We start from the raw sequence: 6,547 nt of genomic DNA, 5'->3' as shown, positions 1-6,547 counted from the left end.
AAGAGCCCCACAAGAATAAAGTCTGAGATTATCGACTGATTTGCTTTCCTCATTCTCCGAGAGGCATCATTTATCTGCAGAAAGAACAGGACCTTTGGTGAAGATTCTCAGTGGAGATGATAGGTGAGTTTCATTTCACATACTGTTATGATTCAATTGTACTTCTCAAGAAATGTGTTGTAAATCCTAACCTCTATAACTATGGATGAAATCCCATTTGGGAATAGTGTTTCTTTGTTATGTTAATGAAGTCATATCAGTGTAGGGTGTATCTTATGAAAATCACTTTTGAGATCTAAAAAGAACAGATTAGACACAGAAGTAAGGAAGTACTAATGGAGAAAGTTTGATTCCACATGGAGATTGCCAAGGAACTGAGGAAGAGAAGCTGAAAGAGACAATGATTTCCCTGCAGTGGACAGAGCAACCCTTCCCTTAGAGTTGGCCCCCTGAACTCTGTGAAAATAAATTTCTGTTTGTTAAAGACCCCACTTGTGGTATTTCTGTTATAGCAGTGCTAGGGAACTAAGACACATGCCAACTGCAATGGCTTGGTCATGGCTGCCTGGAGTTTTGAGAAGGATGATGAACCACAGCCAGTCTCTGTAGGAAGAAATACCATGGTTGATTTATTATGTCTGCTCTAGTCAGGAGATAAGGAGCACCACCCTGATGTTCCGTTTTTGTCTTGCCTTCACCCTCCAGGCAAGCACTACCCACCAAGACTTATAGTTAGCCCGTCTATCCCTAAGCTAGAGAGCACAAGATGGAATGTGTCCATCCAGGTGCCCTAGGGCCAAAACGGAGGTGGAATTCCAAAGAGACTTGGATATGAAGTTGGGAGACCTTGGGATATGAAGATGACAAGAAATGATGAAGCTGGATAAAAATTAATTCCAAGACCACAAGGAAAATCTGTTTCTAAATTCTAAGATGAGAGAAGGAAACAGAATGTGGAAATTATTGAACAATATCTTTAATATCACATGGAAGTAAAATTTTGTTGAAGTAAAATTCAAAAAATGGTTGCAGCAGTACATAGATAGGGAACTATCAGAAATTCAAGCTGGATTCAGAAGAAGAAATGGAATGAGGGATATCATTGCTGATGTCAGATGGATTTTGCCTGAAAGCAAAGAATATCAGAAAGATGTTTACTTGTGTTTTATGGACTATGCAAAAGCATTAGACTGTGTGGATCATAACAAATTATGGATATTATGGTGAAGAATGGAATTCTGGAACACTTAATTGTGCTCTTGAGGAACCTGTACATAGACCAAGAGGCAGTCTTAGCGACCTCAAGTGTTACAGACTACAGCGTTTTCTTGGCTATAATCTTTATGAGGAGCTCTGGTGGTATAGTGGGTGAGGCATTTTGTTGCTAACCACAAGGTAGGTGGTTCAAACCCACCAGCTTCTCTGTGGGAGAAAGATGAGACAATCTACTTCCATAAAGATTTACAGCCTTGGAAACCCAATGGGGGTCACTGTGCATTGGAATCAATTTGATGACAGTGGTTTTTTTTAATCTCTATGAAGTAGATAGCCAGACCTTTATACCAATGGTTTCACTGGATGGGTTTGAACTGCTAACCTTTAGGTTAATAATTGAGCAGAAATCATTTGCACCGTGCTGGGACTGCCTAAAAATGACATCATTCCCAAAATGGGATGAACAGTTTCATGAGTTAGTGTTTGACTTTTTCTGTCAATGATGTATGGGCTAGAAAAACCAAGACGCTTTAGCATTGCCCTCAAAGTTGTTAAAGTTTGATGGGGGATCCAAGTAGGAAAAAGAATCATTTCTGTCCTTGCCCTGGAGCCCCCCGGTCACTCACCTGGCTTTGGCATGATGGTCCTTTCTGATGATTGATAAGCTAGTTCATCAATGGCTTCCCAGCATCCACTTTGAGGAGAGGCCATGCAAGTATGATTGGTGGCTGACCTCCAAGAATTGCCAACTGGTCTGGAATATGATGAACAGGGACAGATTACTCAATGAGGAGGGTAAGCATGAGCTTAGGGCATCAACAGAACAGGTATGCCAGTGGTCCAAAGAAAACACCCATAGATGCCAAGCAAACAGGACCCAAGGAAAAGCAAATGCCTCAGTGGAAGGGAACTGGCAGGGCACTGAATGAAACTGATGCAAGCTCCAGTGCATGAGAATGTGCCAGCCAGAAATAAAGTCCATGTAGAGTCATGAGGGCACCCCTCACAAAGCTGTTTAAGCTGTGAGGCCCCTACACTTCCACACCTTTCTTGATACCTCTCATCTATTTTTCCCTCCCATGTAATTGAAACTCCTTATCTAAGCAGGCCTCCTGGGAGCAAACTGCTTCTTTCTAATAAACAAGAGGTGGGGGTGGGTTGCTGAGTCTAACTCTTGCTCTGTTCACCCAATATGCAGCTGGATCCAACATGAATGGTTGCTAAGGAAGGATGGGTTATATTAATAGATAACAGATCTCTGGTCCATTCTGAGGGAACTGATTGTACATCCAGAAGTTCCAGCCAGGAGGGCCAGCAATGCTCTCTCCATGATACAAACACAGAGGTATGTTTCTGCATACATCCTTGTAAACAACCAATGGGAACTTCAGTCCAATGACACACAAAAGCAAGGGAACTTGAAGAAGTCAGTCATTGCAATGAATTCAACCAAGTTACTTTTCAACTCTGTAGCATTACATACAGAGTTATTTCTTAGGTTTTATAAATAATAATGCTTATAGCTTAAAATAGGAGCTCTGGTAGTATAGTGCCTAAGGCACTTGACTGCTAACCAGAAGGCTGGCGGTTCAAATCCACTAGCCATTCCTCAGAAGGAAGGTTGGGCAATCTACTTCCATAGTGATACTGCCTCAGAAACCCAAGGAGGGGTCGCTATGAGTCAGGGCTGACTCAACGGCACACAACAACAACAACAGATAGCTTTAAATTTAAAATATGTTTGACATACATATGGATACAATCTAGCATACATTTAATATGATATGAATATGTTTAATAATTTAATATAATACTAACATAGCAAATGTCCAAAAATTACTGGAAAAAATGAATATTTATCTAACATCAAAAGTTTTAATTTATGTATCAAGTGAGTCTCGATTTTTATCGTCTGCTGTTAGGGACACAGTGCTTAATGTTACTCACTTATTCAATTATAATCATAGCATCTATTATGAAACAAGCAACAAAATTGAAGTATGACTCATTTAAAGCAAATTTGGTGAAAGTTAATTTTTCGTTGTGGAAGATCAACAGACTTTTACACTGATTGTTGAAATCAACCAAGCTCACTGACTCATTTTCTTTGTTGTAGAATATGTGGAATGTTCTTTTTGTAGAAATAAGTGATACATAGTAAAATCTTAGTACCTTCCATCCTGAAAATTTTATAATCCAGGTCATCTCATTGGGCTAAAATGACGTACATCACTTTTGCCTTCAATCGCTAATATTATAGTCACATTTAAAAAGAGGTTACATTATGGATCACTAAGGCACACAAGCGCACACACACACACGCATATAACCCACAAATTCCATAAGAATATGTATGCACAGGAGGGGGTCCCACAGACTATCAATGTTTAGGGCCCTCACTTGCCTCAATCCGGACCTGATAATGAGCTCTATACTCTGACCCTGGAACAAGGGATTCTCTGCCTCTCAGGAATATCTGGGATCTCCCTCAGTGTCTTCTTGGTAAAAGCCCCCTTCTCTCCCCAGACACCCTCAACCCTGTGCTTCCCTGACCTCAGCTTCCCTTCTACAGTCGCCAGGCGGTCCCTCTACTATTAATGCTTCTGAAACGATGAGCCCAGTTCATGGAATCATACCAGGCCATAGCAACACCATTTAGCTGATGCTGGTCCATGGTGACCTCGTGTGTCAGAGCAGAACTGTGCTCCATAGGGGTTTCAATACCTGGTTTTCTGGGAGTAGATCCCTTCCCTTCCACAGGTGGCCATGATGCATCTACAAGAATCAAATACCACCCCCCCACACACACACACACACACACTGGCTTTTGTAATCTCCTGCCAATAGCTTCTCCAATAGATTGGCCCATGCCATGGTTCATCTTGGGCTTTGGACACACTCTTTTTTTTAGGACATTCTAGGGAAAAGACCTTTCCCTCTACCAACCTGCCTTCTCTTGCTAAGCAGACAGAGCTGGCCAGAGACAGGCAGTGGCTCAGGCTAAACCTGGGTGGATTGTCTCCTATTTCTAAATCATCTGCTCTGCCAATAAGGATGAAGAGTGCCTCCAAAAGTCACTTGAGTTGATATTTTAAACCCTCCCTTTGCACGTTGTCCTCACTATTGCTGGCATTTAAGATCTGGTGCTCTTTGCTGAAAATGAAAGAGAAGAGAAGCAGCTTTGAGGATAGTGGACTCCCTATTGCCCCCAATATCTTCTATCCATGATGGAAGCCTGGACAAACCTTTCTCTAGGGCTGGCATTCATCAGGGTCCATGGCATCCATCGTGGTCTCACAACAGCGTTTTAATTTCTCTTAAATTCATTAGAAAAAAGGCAAATCTACTCAGCTGAGATCATAATTGTGCTTATACCAATAGAATTTTTAATATTATTCTTTGTGTGTGTGGAGAAAGGGGCCCATAGAGGCAAAGTGACTCCAGCTCATGAAAGCTGCACTGTGACCCTGCCTTTCCACCTTTGCTGGTTTAGCATCTAAGTAATGACTTATCTTTGAGCTCAGTTCATACCAGTTGCCTTCGAGCTGACTCTGACTCGTGGCTGTTCCCACACGTGTGACTGTGGCACTGTGCTCCACGGGGTTTCAATGGCTGTGACCTTTCAGAAGCAGATTGCCAGGTCTTTCTTCTGAGGCGCCTTGAGTGGACTCGAACCCCTAGCCTTTCAGTGAGCAGCTGACCACGTTCACCATTTGCACCACCCAGCAACTCCATTTACAGAACACTTTCCCTTTTGTTATCCACTTGACCCTAATTCCACTCACCTAGCTCTGTTGTTGTTGTTGTTATGTGCCATCAAGTCGGACCCGACTCATAGCGACCCCTCCTTGGGTTTCCGAGGCAGTATCACCTGCTATCTAGGTCCATAGTAAGTAGGCAATGCTCATTTGCTGGATGAATAGAATCTGTGAGGAAAATACTTGGTTTGATGTTGTGTTTCAGATCGCAGAGGGGTGAGCTGGTAGAGCTGGGAGCTGATCCTCCACTGACTAGTCCTCAGTCATGGGCTCCCTGCCCATTGAACTAAGGTCCACCTCTTTCTGTCCTTGGTCTTGAGGGAAATTGATTTAATCCCTGAAAACTTTTTTTTGGGGGGGGGGGGTCAGTGTTTTAAACTTCTGGAATGGAAGCTGACTGTGTCTAGGGCTGTGCCAGGGAGCAATCCTAGGTCCCAACCTCTCAGCCGTGGTCAAAGGCTTCAGAAGCTTCTGGGGAAGTTCAAACATGGACAGTAAAATAGAAGATCCCCTCCTGGCTCGTGGCAGTGCTGACCGACTGAGATTAAGTAAGTGGTTAGAGCCTGCCTGAGGAGCTCTGGCAGCATAGTGACTAAGGCACTTGACTGCTAACCAGAAGGCTGGCGGTTCAAACCCACCAGCCACTCCTTGGAAGGAAGGTTGGGCAATTTACTTCCGTAGTGATACTGCCTCGGAAACCCAAGGAGGGGTTGCTATGAGTTGGGACTGACTTGACAGCAAAAGAACAACAACAACAGAGCCTGCCTGTAAGTGGAGGAAAGTGAACAGACATGTGGTCTCTGTCCTTCCATGTGCCTGCATGATCAGTGGCTCCGTAGGTCCCTGGGTGGGGCAGCAGCTTGTGTGTGACTACTAAGCTAAAGGTCGGCAGTTTGAGTCCACCCAGGGTGCTGTGGTGAACTGCTTCTGTAAAGATTACAGCCAGGAAAACCCAGTGAGGCAGTTCTACTCTGTGATATGCAGGGGTGCCATGGGTCAGGGGCTGCCTTAGCACCAGCTAACAACCATAACAACTAACCTAAAGGCGGATGGTTGGAACCCACCCAGGGGCACCGGGGCAGATAGGCCTGGTGAATTGCATCCAGAAAGATTATAGCCAAGAAAATGTGGGGAGCAGTTCTACTCTGTAACACATGGGGTTGCCATGAGTCAGAATCGACTCAACAGCTCTGGTTTGGTTTTGGTGTTCGCAGCTCTATGGGCTCTTTCTTGGCACTGATACCTCCTCTCTCATGGCTAGACTCCAGGAAGCCCCACAGCGTGGCGTTCCAGGCTTCCAGCCCTACTTTTTAGGATCCGAGAGACCCCTCTCAGCCCCTACGTGTACCTCAATTCTGCTTCTTTTGGGATGTCTTCCTGATGAAGCCTCCCTGAAAACCAGCACCTTTGGTTAATGAATCTTGCCTCAGTCCGTAGGGTGCCAATGAAATAGTCTGAGGATTGAGGCTCTGGGGGACAATATTGCATCAGAAAGCCTCTTCTTGCCTCCCCTTTTGCCAGAGAGAAAATTAACAGCCACGGGAGCTGGAGCCCAGGAGACTGGGGTCATCCCA

The sequence above is a fragment of the Orycteropus afer genome, unplaced genomic scaffold (genome assembly GCF_000298275.1).
Source record: "Orycteropus afer afer isolate SDZICR_OR568_19922 unplaced genomic scaffold, OryAfe1.0 scaffold00136, whole genome shotgun sequence".
Lineage (NCBI taxonomy): Eukaryota > Metazoa > Chordata > Mammalia > Tubulidentata > Orycteropodidae > Orycteropus > Orycteropus afer.
Note: the sequence above shows the minus strand (reverse complement) of the source record.